The sequence below is a fragment of the Miniopterus natalensis genome, chromosome 16 (genome assembly GCF_054644295.1).
Source record: "Miniopterus natalensis isolate mMinNat1 chromosome 16, mMinNat1.hap1, whole genome shotgun sequence".
NCBI lineage: Eukaryota > Metazoa > Chordata > Mammalia > Chiroptera > Miniopteridae > Miniopterus > Miniopterus natalensis.
Window position 1 is genome coordinate 35,582,444 of NC_142096.1, and position 17,658 is coordinate 35,600,101.

Here is a 17,658-nt window from a genome sequence, read left to right on the forward strand (position 1 = left end):
CTGACGAAGGCGGAGGTGGTCACAGCAGGCTTCACAAAGGAGGCGATGCCCAAGCTATGTCTTGAAGGCTGAGGAGGGATTTGACACAAGAAAAAACAATGTGCATAGAGGAGGGAGAAGGGGCAACGCGAATGGAAGGGCAGAGTGATTCAGAACAGCTGGATCTCCGGGGCCAGAAAATGGGTCACCTCAGATTTCTGGAAGAATGCATATGGAGGAGCTTCTGAGTTGAACACATCAAGGTATTGGGAGGGTGAAGCGCCCAGAGAGGGTGTGAAAACTCTGTGACACACCCATACCTTACCCAACGCATGGCTCCCGTTTGGCTCTTCCTGCATTGTATTCTTTACAACAAACCAGTAAATGTAAAAGAAAATTTAAAAAGACAAAGAAGATAGAAGTGCAGGGGGAGGTGGGGGGGGGTATTTAGTACAGGGGTTGGGAACATCCTGCCCGCAGGCAGTATATGGCCTGAGAAATCATTCCTTCTGGCTCTGCCAAGGCCTCACCAAAGAGAAGCAGTTCCAGCCATCCCACTAGGGGTGAGTTAATTAAATGTTTGACCAAAATAGCAGGCTGATTTTTAAGTCCATAATTTTGTATGGCCCTCGAATGATGTTATAAATATCCAAATGGTCCTTGGCAGAAAACAGGTTCCTCACCCCTGATTTAGTAAATGAATGGAGGAAGAATAGAAGGAAGGAAAGAGCGGAGGGGGTGGAAGAAAGGAACGAATAAAAGAAGGACCAGATGGGAAATTGTTACTAAGGTGACAGTAGCATTATAATATAATAATCATAATCATTTCTTTACATCACCCTCAGTTCAGAACCTTTACATCCACTTATTATCTCTTTTCATCTTTATTGTGATCCTATAAGGTAAGTATCAGAACCCCCTATTTGACAGGTGAGGACCCCAGAGGTTCAATGACAGCCCAGCATTCTCTAGCTACTTGAAGGCATTTCTTGATTTCACACTGGGGTTTTCCTGACTCTCTTCGAAAGCGGTAGCTACCCCTGGGATTCACCTGGCTGTCTGAAATCTGCATACCTATACCTAAGAGGGTTCATAAAGGTTGGTTAAGTCCAAGGAATTTCTGAACAGTCTTCTTTCTAGCCGATTGTTAATTCCTTAAATGTTTCCCCACCGTAAGAAGAGGACAGGTTCATTAAGCCATGAGACAGCGCCCACTCATCAATGCGTGCTGAATTGCCGTGCAATTTCTACAGAATTAAATCACATATTCAATGAATAAGTAGAAAATGCATCAAGACTGGCGCAGCTTCCATGAAAGCCTCAGCAAGATCTGGGCCCTTGACTTCTCAGATGCTGAGTTAAAAACTCACAATGAAATAACAAATAAGTCATCAACTCGAAAGCTTAATTTGGTATTCTGTCTCAACCAGGAAAACACGCATAGTGCCAGGTACTTCCTCAGTTTCCAAATAAGGTGGCACTCAGAAATAAGAGCCGTCCAGCTTCATTCAGCTGATACAGCTAAAATACACACACACACACACACACACATGCACACACACAGCCAAGCCTAGCATTTACGACGTTCTCATAGGAACCATATGCAAGGGCAGTAAAAATAATTAAAGCTAATTTGGTCTGCCTGGTTCTGAGCACCAACAGATTGAAACTTATAACAGGATCACCTCCCTGTTCTAGAGTTCTCAAAGTGTGGTCCCCGGGCCAGCAGCAGCATCACCTGGGAACTTGTTCGAAATGCAGATCTCAGGCTTACCCCAGATCTTTTGACTCAGAAACTGGGGGTGGGATGAGTCCTCCAGGTGATTCTGACACAGCTAAAGTTTGAACCACTATTCTAGATGCATAAAACACCAAAAGAACTTGGGATTTTCCCTTCTATAGACCCAACTTTGAACCAGTTGTATGAGCCCAGGCCAGTTACTTAACTTTTCTGAACCTCATTTATTTTAAAACAATTAAAAGATTCTAAAATGAGTGCTACTTTCTTCCTAAAATTGCTGGTGGGTTCACTGAGCTGCTAGGGGTAATACCAGCACAGGGACTCTACCACCAAGAGGTATCCTCATGACCCCTCCCTTGTAGTGATTTGTCTGCTGTCCAATCAGTATCATCCCTTCCCTTCTAAGTTTATCTCCGCATTGTGCCAAAGCAGCTGGGCTCATTTGCCAGAATGCCATTCCCAGCATGGTTCTGGTCCTTAGAAATAAAATATCATGGTGCTTAGAGAGACTGGGTAGCCAATGAGAGACTTTCCAGTGAGAGATGGCCAATGAGAGACATCCCAGTGAGGGCTGGCCAATGAGAGACTTCCCAGCGAGAGCTGGCCAATGAGAGACATCTCAGTGAGGGATGGCCAATGAGAGACTTCCCAGTGAGAGCTGGCCAATGAGAGACATCTCGGTGAGGGATGGCCAATGAGAGACTTCCTAGTGAGAGCTGGCCAATGAGAGACATCTCAGTGAGGGATGGCCAATGAGAGACTTCCCAGCGAGAGCTGGCCAATGAGAGACATCTCAGTGAGGGATGGCCAATGAGAGACTTCCCAGTGAGAGCTGGCCAATGAGAGACTTCCCAGGGAGAGCTGGCCAATGAGAGACTTCCCAGGGAGAGCTGGCCAATGAGAGGTCTGGGCTGGATCTGGAAGGCAGGGGGAGGAGGGGCTGCCAGCTTTGGAGGCACTAGCAGCCAGGCCTGTGACTTTCACAGCAGCTTCTGAGCGGGTTCCTGAGAACCATCCATTTTTCTGCCATAGTCTCACTTTGGGTGGGAGCTTCCTTGACATTCTTGGAAATTAGAGCTCATGAGAACGTGTTAGGACGTTCAGGCTGAGATCAGCCGCGGTAGTTTTCCTGATCTTCCCTCCTCCAGCTGTCCACTCACCCCATCTGCCCCTAATTCCTCTTAGTAAAACCCTTATTCCTGGGAATCTAGAAGGCAGCTTTTGTTTTCCCAAGCAAACCCTGATTTACACATATCTGTGGCCCTCCCTTACCCGGGGAAATCTTTTCCCCATAATAAACAGAAGGACTCCACTTCCTTCAGAGCTGGGAGGATCTCCTGGTTATCTGAGGGCACCCAACCTAAATGTTCAGCTTCCCACACATGGACTTTTCTTCATTGCATGTTACACCTATTTTTGGCCTATTCTTGGTATTTTAAATAACTGCTTAAAGATCTTCTACACTTCTGAGTGTGATTTTGCTTCGAATGGAAACCAATCATCACTCTTTATGCAAATCGATGGGGAAATATGATTCAATTAACAGAAACTTGCTTAACAGTCATCATGCATTGGCTTGTTTTGTGCTTGACTTTTAATGTTTTTATAGTGTCATATGAGCCACTTTTCTCCCCTCTTCCAGAAATGATTCTAAATATAAAAGACAAGATAAAAATGAAACTTCAAATAAGTAAAGCATTTCCAACACTTCAAAGCCTTGTGATATTTTTTCTCTGGTCAACAGATACTCTCAGACTCACACAGAGGAAGAGAGTGAGCCACAGAGAGGTCAGGCATGTCGCCCGGTGTCACATAGATTGTTAGAGGAGGAACGAGCACTAGAACTCTAGTTCCCCAAATGCTCCAACAAATCCCAGGTCCTTGTTGGGTGGAAATAAATCTGTGATTAAAGATGCTAAATAAAATATCTGGTCCTTAGAAATAAATTCTTTATTATCAGAATTAGGTCAGAAATGCAAAAGTTATTCATTCTCTCTTCCCTTTCTGGCTCTCCCTCTCTTTCTCTCCCTCTTTATCTCTCTCTTTCTCTCTCTCTCCCCCTCCCTCTTCTGCCCCCTCTCTCTTTTCCTGAAAAGAGACTTTTTGGAATTTTGCTCATGCAGTTTCACTCAGGGATTTGAGTTCTTTGGCTAAGAGGTTTTCCCAGAACATGGGCAGGCTTCCAGACTTCTGTTTCATAATGAATATTCCTAGTGTTTTGGACCTCTAGGTTTTTTAAAGCCATGGCTACCCAACCTGGCTGTGGTAGAGATGTTGTTACACTAAATCAATTAAGCTCTGCAATGCAGAATTTTTCCCAAAGCCAATTCGCAGAGATGGTATCAGTGAGAATATGAAGGGGGGAAATGTTCTAACAAAGACATTGGTCCCATTGATTTTCAAGTTGGGTAAAGAAAATATAACTAAAGGTGAAGTGGAAGTTGAGACATATTTTAAAATGAGGTCTTTGAACAAGATGGAAAAGAAAATTGGAATAGGTGGCAAAGATCTATATATTCATTGTTTATATGTCTTATACAAAAACTGAGTTATAAAAAGGATTGTTGCTACCCAGAAGACTACAGCTTTTCTCTTCTAGGGTTAGTTGCTCCCTCCAGGTAATCCTCTTGGTCAGTACCCAAAATGATCTCATAAATAGTCTCTCTCCAAGAGATGACCACGTCTGGTCCATAGGAAGTATAGAGATTGAGAGAAGATGCTCGAAGAAGGTATCTTTGAAGAAAGTTACTCCCCCACCCAAAGGGGGCTTGCTTTCTATTACCGAATTGTTATGCTTTACTGCTGCATAACACATCATTCCAAAGCTTAGTAGCTCAAAACAGTAAAGGTTCATGATTTCTCATGTTTCTCTGGGGGAGGAATTCTGGCTTGAGTTCTCATGACAGTACAATCAGATGTCATCCAGGGATGCTTCACCCAAAGTCTTGAAAGGGGCCGGAGGACCCGCTCCAACATGGCTCGCTCACATGACTGACAAGTTGGTGCTGGCTTTTGGCCACTTCTTCATGTCATCTGCATGGGGCTACTTGAGGGTCCTGACAGCATGGCACCTGGCTTCTCCCAGAGAGAGCAAATCAAGAAACCAACTCCACAATCAGAATAGGTGGCAGAGATCTATATATTCTCATGACCTACCCTAGGAAGTTACACTGTCACTTCTGCAGTATTCTGATGACCACATAGGCCACCCCTAACTCTGCACAGGAAGGCATGAAAGTCAAAAGGCTAGGATCACAGGGCATCGTGAAAGCTGGCTCGCAAACTTCAGTGCACTGCGTGGGACTTACGCTGAGACATCTAGAGAGGAAAAGGCTGGCTGAAGCAGTGGAGTCAGCAAGTGTCGGGCAAAGGGTAGCGGTGCCCCATGGACCAGACGTGGGCTCTCTGTGAAAGAGCCTGCTGTGGAGTCATCTTAGCCTGGAAGTGTGGTGTGTATAATGGTGAGAGGCTGACTTCATGCGCTCACACAGGGCTCTGGTCTCAGAAGGACCCCATACTTGGGTAAATGCTCAGCTATGGTCATCTTGAAATTCTTAATACTTTTGATCAAAAGGCCCAATGCTTTCATTTTTCACTGGGCCCCTTAAGCTATGTAGCCAGTCCTGACCAGAGGCAGAAGATGATCATCTCTGGGAATAAAGATGCATTTGCTGGGCCCAGGAAGTGGAGGAGAGATCCCCAATGTGGGGTTCCATGAAGAACCCATGACAGCAGGACTGTTCTCGCGCAACCTCTGAGAAGCCTGAAAAAGTATCCAATTACTAGATTTCTGTTTTGGCCTGAGTTCCTGCAAAAAGCATAGCTTAGGACAAGGGCTTGCACACAGGTACTTAGTTTTGGGAAATGACCACTGGACAGAGGAGTGGGAGTCCAGGGAGATTACAGCAGGGAGGAGGAAAAGCTGACCCTCAGTTGTATTGTTGAGCTCACTTCTCTGAGGGCAGCCACCAGGGACCCTCTCGGAGCCTTATAGGACACTCTTAGGGATCAACTTCTGAGACATGTGAAAGGGGACTGGTCTCCCTCGAAGAGCCGCCCCCACTGATTAAGCAACGCCCCTGTGCATACAACTGAAAGGCCAGCAGGTTCCTCTGGCATCCTGCAGGGTGACAGTAAAAGCACCCTGGGGCACAAAACAAAGAAGAAGCTTGTGTCTTGAAGTCACTGCTGCTGGCAATTGGTTGCTAAAGAACAGATGGGGTAAAAAGTGGGCTGAGAGGATGTGAGGGGCCCTCATGGCAGTGCACCCTCCACACCAATGACAGCCGGTGACAACCTCCCTGCCCTTCCCCACTCCTTCCCTGAACTCCAACAACTCTGGAGGCTCAACTGAGGTGGGGACGGAGAACCGGCAAAGGAGAGAAGAGGTCAACTTCATTTAATTTTGAATGATATCAGATGAGACATTTCCGTTCCTCCATTGACACGCAGTTTGAGGGTAAAATGAAGGCACTAGAAAAATCCTGGGGTCTGCCTGAGTTTTCTCCTAGGACCACGGGGATTAATAAGCCTCTGGAGTGGATTCAAAGGGAGGGTGTGATGGGCCAAATAAAGCTCCTTTATCCTTACCTCCCTCAAGTCATGGTTCCCAACCTAACAGAATACATTAGAGTACCCAGGATGCACCTGGGTAAAACAAGGAGACAATGTTAAGGGGGAAAATGCGTGTTGTTATATGATCCCCCTTCATACCACTGACATGGAAGCCAGAACTGTGTCCATTTCAGTTGCTTTGTTCTTTCATGTGCTGTTGATTCTGCCTGAAAAACCCTCCATCATCCAGTTCACCAACCACCCATCACTGGTCAACTCAATGGGCCCCTCCTGAGCAGGTGAGGGGTGGTACTATTTATTATCATATTACCATTTTTTCTGCTTTATACCAGAAATGTGCAAAGAAATTTTAAAAATTAGAACAAAAATGACAACTTAAAAGGCATGAAGAAAGAAAAAGGAAGATGTTTAAAAGGACAGGAAATTAGAGTATGAGACTATTTAGGGCCCCAGGCACACCTTCAGTGACCGGCAGGTGCTACAGGGGAGCCACACTTGGTTCTGAACTCACCAGCAGCTCGCATGAAAAGGGACATCTGACCCTGTCCAGTCAAGGCCAAAATGAACTCTTTCTCCAGAAAAGAGTTATTCCTGGTTCTGAGGCCAGACAGACACGTGCTCCGAGGGCTCTCTAAAGAGGACATCAAGGTCCACACATTCGCCATGCACCTTGTCACTGACGCCTTTTACCGTGTCCCTCTACCTGTGAAAACGCAACACGAGGAAAGACTCTCCAAGGCCCAGGTTAGTTGCCGGCACCTTGGCGCCAGCCTGTGCTCTGTCCAACCCGCACTCGTAGCACTTACCATTTGTGTGACAGTGGTTTCTACATCGGTCTTTCTCCCTTTTACTTGGTGAGCGTCTTCAGGGCTAAAACCCGCGTCTCCTTCACCCCTGTGCCGCCACTGCCAAACATGCGGGTGGTATGGACACCAGCGGCACGTACGGAGCGTCCGCATAAACGGGAGAGTCACGGACGAGCGCTGTGTGCGACGCGCAGGGAAGAGGAATGAGTGGGTGTCGCTTCGTCTGGAGCTCTCGAGAAATGCAAACCATAGAGCGATCGGGTCGGGCGGCCTCTAAGGTGGAAGAAGCCAGGTCGGACAGAACACTCCCCGGGAAGGAATCACAGCACACGCAGGCGCTCTGGAGGTGTTGTGAGTTCGGTTCTAGGCCCCTGCAGTGAAGCAAATATCGCAATAAGGTGAGTGGCACAGCTTTCGGTTTCCCTGTGCATAGGAAAGTTATGCTTACACTATACTGTAGTCTACTAAGTGCGCAATAGCATTGTCTAAAAACATAATGTGCCTGTCTCAATTAAAAAAGACTTTATTGGTAAAAAATGCTAACCATCATCTGAGCTTTCAGCGAGTTGTCACCTTTTTTTGCTGGTGGAAGGGTCTCACCTTCAATTTATTAGAAATGCAAGATCTGCTGAGTGCAGTTGCGAGGCCTGCCTGTAGCACAGAGATCACAGCTGCAAATGCCTCGAAACTATGCCCACGCTCTTGCTGGCTATTTATTTCTCCTGGCCATTTCCCCCTAGGGCTGAGAGATAAAATTCTTTCAAAATAAAAATATCCTTAGAGTCCATCTTGAGGAAATGGAGAAGGAAAACTGTCCGCGTCCCTCTCTGTGTTGAGTGGATGTAAGGCGGCGTTTAGGACGCACGGACTGTGTGAGGCGACCGCACCTGATCCCCGTTCCGTCATCAGCATTAACTGGACCCTCCTCTTCCTCACTGAGAAAATAAAATGGGAAATAAGACCCAGTCTTTGTCCCCGAAGAAGCGGCTGTCTGTTTGAATCTTTTAACAATGAGCTGGGTTTCTTCAAATTCTAGTTATTTCTTTTGTTTAAAAAGGGAAGAAGAAGGAGAAGAAGAAGAATACTGCCCTAGCAAGTTTGGCTCACTGGTTAGAGCATCGGCCTGTGGACTGAAGGGTCCCAGGTTCAAATCCAACCGAGGGCATGTACCTTGGTCACAGGCTCAATCCCCGGCCCTGGTTGGGGCACGTGTGGGAGGCAACCAATCAATGTGTCTCTCTCACATCAATGTTTCTCTCTCTCTCTCTCAGGGCACGTGTAGGAGGCAACCAGTTGATGTGTCTTTCTCACATCAATGTTTCTCTCTCTCTCTCTTCCTCTCTCTTGCTTTCTCTCCCCCCCACCTTCCACTCTCTCTGAAAGGCAATGGAAAAAATATCCTCCGGTGAAGATAAAAAAAATACAAATAAATACATTTTTTGAAGGAATACTGTTCCTACGCACCTAAGTCAAAACCCACACCGAGGCCTAGCCCCACTGCTTTTTCCCCAAGGAGACCTGCCTGAGTGAAAACCAGAGACGGGGAGGGACCAGCCTCGCTCAGTTAGCCCTGGCTTCATGGTTCCCTACTCACGCCGTGTAATTCCCAGCAACTCTGTGGGCTCAGCCTTCAGTGCCCCTTTTGGGTGATCATGTTGGGGGGATTCCTGAGCTACAGAATAAAAGAGCTAGGGACAAGTTATAACAGATTCTTCATACTCGAATTTAATTAAAGAAACAAATCTCTTGCTCTCCTCACTCAGATGGGGCAGTATTCTTTTCCCCGATGCCACCGTGTTATTTCTTTACTCATTCTGGGTCCAAAGGTGATGCGCATTTTTCAGAGGAAAAGCTGGGGAATGAATTGTGCCCGTCTCAATACCAATGTGTTTTCATGAAATACACACTGTGTAAAACCCACAAGCAAATCTGAATGTGCTGTTTAAAAAATTGTTGGCTGGTTTAAAATATGCTGAGAAGTGAACCAACTACTCCCTTCTGAACACTGAAGGAAAGGCTGTTGGACAAGGTCTCATTGCTCACCAGTGGATATCTGAACAGCGTATCTTACTAGGAACATAACTCAAGAAGAGTGGCTCCCTTCTAAACCACTGTTTTTGGTTCACTCAGAAAAATATTCCTTTCAGCCTTAAATTTCTCTGCCTCGGTCTCTAGTCTGGGGACCATATCCTTTTCGAAGACTTCAGCAATTCCTGTGGAGCCGTGTTTACACTGGGCGAGTGGAAAACGAACCCCCTTTCATAAAAGTGGCATTGTTTGGAAGTCAGGTAACTCCAAGTGGGCTGCTTCTTACTTTCCATGGGAATAGCCTCGAGGAAGAAAGACTCTTTGTTGAGTTTTGTTTTGTTTTAAGAACAGTCAATTGGTTCTTTCTACCCTCCTTCTGGGGCGCCAATCTCTCCGAGGAAAACCACAAAGTTCAAGCAGAAGTAATGAAAAAGGAAAGGAAAGAAAGGATCTGTGCATAAACCCAATTTGTCATGATCTGGGTGTTTTGTGTCAGTCTTGTCCCCACCCCACCCCACCTGGCACACAGACAGAGGACTCCCACTTTAAACTCTTTGTTTTGTGAAAGCCCCACTTCTGTAGAGGGGGGCGGGGGGAGAAACCTTGCCATAAACGTCCCCTTTCTCAGAGAGGCCTGCCCCCTGACTTTCTGCGCAAGTGGCTTCTCACTTTCCACTCGCCCAAGTTGGCCGTGTTCGGCCGCCAATGAGCGGCTGAGATTTGGCCCGTTCTCGGCCCGTCTGTTTATCAGCGGGGCTGTTTCAGTTTCCTTCAAGACCAATGATCAGGTCGGCCGGTCCTTATCAGTGTATTTAAGTGTCTTCAGGAGTGGACTCAACTTTGCCCTGCACTCCGGCAGCTGTAAATAGCTTCACACACATACACACAGTTGCTCCCAGTTATTATGGGACGTTTATTCTTGACCTGTGACACCAATCCAACCACAAAGGAGTCTAAGTTTTCTTTAAAAAGAAACAATATTCTGTATCTGGGTATAGATTGGGAAAGAAGGAAAAGGGAAAAAATGAATGAAGCAGAGAGTGAAAGGAAAATTAGGAGATCCGGATGGGTGAGAAAGGCAGGAAGAAAAGAAAATATACTAAGTGTCTAAATGGGTTGATCCCATAGCGAGCTTTTTTATATTTTCTAATTTAAGCCCTAGGGCAACTTTGGGAGATAGGGGAAGTTATTATCTTTTCTCTATAGATGAGGAAATGGAAGTTTAGGAAGATGAGTAGCTGGCTGAAAGTTCTATGGGCAGCAATGGTGGAACCTCCCAATAATCTCGATGATTTTCAACTTTTTTCACTGAAGTAACTGAGTTCAGAAATGGAAAGCAACTTGCCCAAGATTGCCCAGTGAATCAGAGCTGGGATTCGAGCCAGGTCTGTTGCTTCAAAGTAATTCCAAAACGAAGCCTAAAACCCAGGGATTGGAAGGTAGATAAATATATACAATGAAACCTTATTTAAATACATCTCCACCAGCAGCCATCCTAGAGTCAACTGGAGTCAACTGGAGAGGTGCAGACTTTTATTAGTCAGGATAGGCTAAGCTATGCTGCAGGAATAAATAAACCTTGACATCTCAGTGGCTTACCATAAACATTTGGCTCTTACTCAGTGTTCACGGCAGGTCAAGCAATTCTTTGCAGCTTTCTCTTGTGACTCCAGGGGATGCTACCTTGATAGTTGGTAAAACCAGCGGTTGCCAGGTTTCTCCACTGTCAAGTTACCGTTTTGGTACAGCTTGTCATGCAGCAGTAGATAGCTATTATATATTACGTCCTCATGTCAGCCAGGTCATCCTCTATAGAGTATGAATTAAACAAGTTAACTAGGTGACAGACTTCAGGCTTAACATCTCATTTCTTAAGACACACAGTTAGGAGATAGTTACCATCCTTGCTGTATGGAGAGCCAGGCACACAGAGCTTGGAGTCACAGAGCTATGGAGTGAAAGAACAGGCACTGTTGGATCCCAAGCCCAAGCTGGCAACTACAGTGTGCAGCCCCCACTCCTGGCCATGTTATTTCTCACCGCCCAGCCCCCACTCAATAACAGGCTCAGTTCTGAACACTGGATAGTGCCTGATGGAGACGTGGGTGCCCCAGGGACAAACTCTGAGCAGCATTTGGTCACTGAGGCTCTAAATTAAAAACTCCAAATACCCTTCACCTTCCCCAGTGGAACTATTTCCATCATTGTTATTCCAACACCCCCTCGCTCAAGAACTACAGTTGCTTAGAAGCAAAACATCAGGGAGTAAGGTAATAAGGCTTTGAAATTACTGACATTATTCAACCCCATAGCTCTAGTGGAAGCATTTACTGCTTTCCACCCTCCCCCCCGAGAGCCAACGTCTCCAGTTCACCACTGAGGAACCAGGAGAGGTGTGAACATGCAGAATCCTACACATCCCCGGCTGGAAAGGCTTTCCATGCAGCCAGTCCAGTGCTTTCATTGCACAGATGCAAAAAGGGAGACCCAGAGGGTCAAAGTGACATCCCCAGTGCTAACTGGAAACCTAAACAAGCCAAAGTGTTTTTCTGCCTAGGACTGCACTTGACAATGACATTGGGAGGCAGTAGAACACATATTGTTATTTTCTGGAAGAGAGGCTGAGTTAGAAAATCAAGGGCACCCTGAGTGACTAGGCAAAGCTGGGAAAAGGACTGGCTTCTGACTCCTAGAAGCCAATCATGTCGACAACAAGGACGCTGTCTTATCTAGTCTGACTCCAACTCTTTAGGTAAATCATGACTCCTCTCAACCTGCTTTCTCTTCTATTAAAAGGAGTTAAGGACTGTCATACTACAGAGCGGCTGAAAGAATGAAAAGGAAATAACAGTAATCAAGCTCCTTGGTATTTACCCAAAGGAGCTGAAAATGTATGTCCAGGTGAAAACCTGCGCCAGATGTTTCTAGCAACTTTCTTCAGGATTGCCAAAACGTGGAAGCAGCCAAGATGGCCTTTAGTAGGTGAATGGATAAATAAGTTGTGGTACATCCAGAAAATGGAATATTATTCAGTGCTCAAAAAAAAAAGAGCTATGAAGCCACGAAAAGACATAGAGTGAACCTTTTTTAAAAAGTCAAACTGCAAAGGCTAATAGTGTATGATTCCAACTCTATGACATCATGGAGAGAGTAAAAATATTTGTGGTTGTGGGGTGAGGCATGGGGGAAGATGAGTGGATAGAACACGGGATTTTTAGGACGGCAAAAACACTTTGGATGATACCATAGTGATGAAAACATGTCATTGTGCATTTGTCCAAGCTCATAGAAGGTACAGTTCCAAGAGTGAACCCTAAGGTGAACTATGAACTTTGGGTGATTATACTATGTCAGTGTAGGTTCATCCTTGGTAGAAAAGGTATCATTCTGGTAAGTGTTGTTGATAATGGGGAGGCTGTGTATGTGGGGGGCAAACAGTATATGGGAAATCTCTGTGCCTTCCTCTAAATTGTGCTGTAAAACTAAAACTACTTTGAACAAAAACAAAAACAAGTCACCTTAAATTTTTAAAAATTTAATAAAATTTAAAAAATTATGTGACAAGCTCTTGATGCAGAATTTAGCATATAGCACATGCTTCTTGAGTGATAGCTGTTCATACTATGTTTTTTGTTCCAAGTCCCAATTTTTAAAATATATTACTTAGTAGAGTGTCTTATTAAAGGGACTATGATTGACTCCCTAGCCTCCATTCAACTCTCTGCCTTCTTTTTTAATTGCAGGAAAAGTGCCACTGTAGAGACAGGACTCTTGTTTGAGCTCTGATGTCGTATTTAGGTGATTTATTCACAAACGGTGACCTGCTCATTCAGGCACCTTGTTTCATGGCCCAAATTCTTTCCAACTCATTCAGCTGAGATTTAGCCAATTTCCAAAGACGAGCTCCAAACATTGCTGCCTGGGACAGAGATCCCCGTTTTGACCCTCAGTGTCAGCGAAGCGCTGGTTTTTTATCATTCTGATTTGCGGTGTTCCTGTGGGCAGCTAAAGGAACACAGTGAGCAATCCACGGCAAGAAGGCCTTACACCCAGGTGCTTCTGAGTCTGTTCGTCCAGTGGTCCTCGCATCCATCCTTTCTCCTGATCTATCCCTCCACTTCCATAAGTTATGCAATCCCACCCCTCAAAAATTCTTACTCATCAATGCATTTTATGGCAAAAGAGTTTTTTGTGGCTAAAAGCTTTGGCTTCCAAATTTTATCTTATGTCTTTCCTGGGCCATCCAAAACATTTCCACGAACTCAGTGGAGTATGGGTGAGGCTAAGTAAACATTGGTTGAAAAAATGTCTAAATATTAACAGTTAACAATTATCGAGCACTTAAGATGTGCAAGACAATAGAAGTACATTGTGTGCATATTCTCATTTATTCCTGCCAAGAAATCTATGAGCTAGGTATTACCATTATTCTTATTTTCAAAAGGAGAAGATTGAGGCTCAGAAAGTCTGAGTAGTCCAGATTTATAGAGCAAGAACAGCAGAATTTGAATGTGAGGGCCTCTGTTCTCTAACCAGTACACTGCCCACTTCATAAATTCTGAATATAATATACAAGTGAATGGACAGTTAATTAAAAAAGTCCATTTATTTCTTTAGATTCTGACCCTCAGATGACTGACTAAGTGAGGTCTATTGACCTTCCATGACAACCATATCTTCTGCCAACTTCAACTGCTTCACTTGATTGATATCATTCAGGGACCCAAGATTGGCTAACTCTATTTTCAATGAAAATTTAGTGTTTTTTAAAAAAATCTGGTCTACCACAATGGACCACATTTTCTGAGTGACTATCCATCTAATCATAGCCTGCTCTCTTCAGTTTGAAAGTGTCTATCCCGCCCTCTTCAGAAGGTGTGGATTTGAATCCGAGCTCCATCGTTCACTGTTTGATCCCAGGTGAACTATTTAACCTTCCCTGCAAGATGTAAATAAAAATGGCATCCATCTGATTGGGTTGCTTCAAGGACTAAATAATTAACACACGTAAGTGCTTGGAGGAAGGTCAAAGGATGAAATCTGCCCTCTATCCTCAGCGTGTCTCTGGGTTTGCACTAGTGGCCTCATCTGGAGACAATGACAGAGTGAACCAAATGGTCCTCCAGCCCACCCCCAGTTCCATGTGGAGATTTCACACAGAAATAAAATATCCCACCAATAAATTAAACTAAAATGAAATGTTTGAAAACCTTCAGCTTCCCAGTGTTCGCTGAGGCTCCTCCAATGGCATCGTTCTATACCTAACATTCTGTCACCCACGTGGGAAGCTGTCTCCAACAGCTCTTACTGTCCACCTGCAAGGTACAGGTCCTTTTATTGCACTGCCAGGTGTAGCCGTCATTTCCAGGGGAGCAGGCCTCTATTCTGATAAGACACAAAAAATGAGCTCTGGAGTTATAGTCCAGCCATATGTCCTTCCGCCTTATCTGCAAGTCCCATTATCAGCAGTTTTATTGAGGCTGTTCGCGCCGCTTCGTTCGCTTATCCTCACCAACAAATGCTCTCATTCAGTCTTTCTTGGGCTCATTTGAGAAAGTGCACCAATAATGTAGTATCTATATTTTTAATTGGCATATCAATTAAGATGTGCTTCCCCTGTTTGTGTAATTATTAGATTTGTCCCCATTGTTAATCAAAGAAATGCAGATTTAAGCAAAGATTCTTTTAGAATGATAGTAAGCTCAGTGCTGTCCCTGTCATGTATATTTGGGTCAGTCCAACTCACAGCAACATCTTCTTTGTGCCAGTGCTTTAGGAATATATATCTAGGGCCTTACTGACTCCATAATTCCATTTCTGAGACGCTACTCTAAGGAAATATTCCTAAATATAGAAAAAAGCTTTATGACCCAAGACATTAGCATCGGTGTTATTTCTCATAACAAAGCAATGAAACAATTCAAACACTTTTTAAAAGGAAATAGTCCAATGAGTATTTTATAATCACATAATGGAAAATTTTGTAGCCATTTGAAGTTAGGTGCTCAATTATGCCAATGATTTTTGTCATACAGTGTTAAGTGAAAAGAAAAGGCAGATTACGAATGTACATATGTAGCATAATTACAGGTGCATAAAACAAAAATCTTTTGTTTTAAATAAAGATGGAACAATATAAAGGCACTAGTGAGTGAATGCTTTAAGGTAAGTCCTCAGTGCTGGGAGAGCACTGTCCAGAGTTAGACTGGAGGGTCCGGGGAGCCTCAGAGAACCTGGAAGCTGAACAAGCGTTAGCCAGGGAAGCGCACATGCAGAATTCCTGAACCAGGAAAAGTGCGATCAACAGGAACTGCCGAGGCACTGGCTGTTAAGTGCTAACTGTATATCAGATGGTCTTTCCCTGAGATTCACACTCCTCTCCAGAACCAGGAACTAAAATGTCCTTGTAGATAATAGGGATTAATTTCACCCTCTGCAAAGAAAGCCTGCAACCAAAAGTCAGAGCGTGGCATGTAATAGGGAAGGCTGGTGATACTGGCACCTTCCTCACCAGGTTGTAGTGGAGCAAAGAGTTACGACACTTAATGTACTTCAGACAGGGCTGGCCAGTGGCCAAGAAGCGCAGGAAAAGATGCTCAATATTACTAGCCATCAGGGAAATGCCAATCAAAACCACATTGAGATACCACTTCACGCCCCTGACTAAGATAAAAAGACAGATAACAGCAAGCGTTGGTGAGAATTTGGAGAAACTGGAAGCCCCATGCACCGCTGGTGGGGATATGAAATGGTGCAGCCACTATGGAAAATAGTTCAGAAATTCCTAAAATGGTTAAACATAGAGTTACAATCTGATCCATTATTTCTATTCATATATTTATACATATGCCCAAAAGAAATAAAAGCATACTTCCATGCAAAGATTTGTACAGGACTGTTCAAAAAACCATAATTCATAATAGCAAAGAGTGAAACAATCCATATGTCCATACACTGGAATATTATTCAGCAACTTACAATAATAAAGTACTGATTTGTGCTACAGCATGAATGACTCTTGAAAAGAGGGTGTCACAAAGGACCACATGCTGTGTGATCCATTGATATGAAATGGACAAAATAAGCAAGTGCATAGGACAGAAAAGAGAGTAGTGTTGCTTAGGGCTGGGGTGTGGAGGGGACCTGGACGGTAACTGCCAATAGGTGCAGGGTAATGAAAATTTTGAGGGTGGTGAAAATGTTCTAAAAGTGATTGTGGTGATGGTTGTACAACCCTGTGAATATACTAAAAACCATTGAGCCATGTACTTTAAATAGTATAGTATGTGAATTTTATCTAAATAAAGCTGTTACAAGAAAAATAAATAGGACCAGGCACATGGGTACATGGCATGTGCTTTCTGTTAACTAGTACCATCATTACTGAATAAATACCTCTTTCCTGCAGATGAATTTTTCCTTATAAACTGTGAATAGACCAGGAAACTTTATAAATCAGGGATCATAAACTCAAAGGCCTACAAGGACCAAGCAGAAGCCAGAAAAGGGTCATCAATAAATTGAGTGGGCCCGGCATAAGGGAGTGGTGGAGATTGGGGCAAACTGAAAAGTCCAAGGCCCTTCTAACGCAGTGGACTGCTGCTTCTCAGTCTCCATCCACTAGAATGCAAGCCAGGGGTTACTGGAGCTGGTTTCTCAAGGGAAGGCAGGAAGTCAGATTTTTATGTAAAATCTATTGACTTTTAAGTGTTGGCACCTGTTTTAAAATGCTATGAACACTGAGGTCAAAACCTGTATCTGAGCCAAAGTATCGGCAAGCAGGTTTTGGTCCGCAGGCCAGTTTGGTACCTGTGTTCTAAGTAATTTCCCATTATTCCAAAATGGTCTGCAAGCCCCTACCCTACCCTCCTCCTTACACCCGGGTTCACCCTTCAGCTCCTCAGCCAGAATCTATCCAAGCTACAAAGAGAGACAGAAGAATTCATACATGAACAGAGAGTCCCCAAACCTTCTCTTAGGTGCCCGAGTAAGGACAGGGTGGTGTGGAAAAAGACTTGGGGCCTATAGGTTTTCATTCCTAATCTAATTAGAGAAACCTATACCAGAGACACTGGTTAATTTACAATTGTATATCTCCAGTGAAGCCAGTTTTTATTAATTTTCAGCACAACATTCAGATATACTGGCCAGAATTTCAATATGTTCTTAGTGTTTAATCCTCTAATGCGTTAAAATTAATTATTTCAGTTTTATGGCAAACTGTCCTCAGCCAGCATCCAAGCTGTGCACCCAGGTCTCCTCTCCCACCAGTCAGCTCGGAGGGATGGAGGGGTGTTAATATAATTATTTCAGGAGTTGGAAGGTAAAGGGCAAGGAAGGGGAAGAGACTTGAGCCTGCAATTATGCACAAGTGCTTCAACAGGGAAGGAGATGGCAATCCTTGCATAAATTATTATTTATCCATGGAATTCCCCTCTGCCTATTACTAAATCAACCCTTTTAAAAGATTCTTTGTTGAGTCTGTGAAGTCCCTTGGCCAGCTCCCAACATCCACTCCCTCTCTCGCAT

The 17,658-nt window shown here is 44.3% G+C and overlaps 1 long non-coding RNA gene across 1 annotated transcript; it reads right to left on the reverse strand.

Annotated features, from left to right (window-relative positions):
• Position 1: 1 nt before the first annotated feature.
• On the reverse strand, positions 2–10,912 carry LOC107539507 (uncharacterized). The gene is made up of 3 exons (XR_001603405.2): positions 10,729–10,912; positions 7,102–7,472; positions 2–68 (listed from the first exon to the last, which is right to left on the reverse strand). It is a non-coding gene; the product is annotated as an uncharacterized LOC107539507 (long non-coding RNA).
• Positions 10,913–17,658: the final 6,746 nt, after the last annotated feature.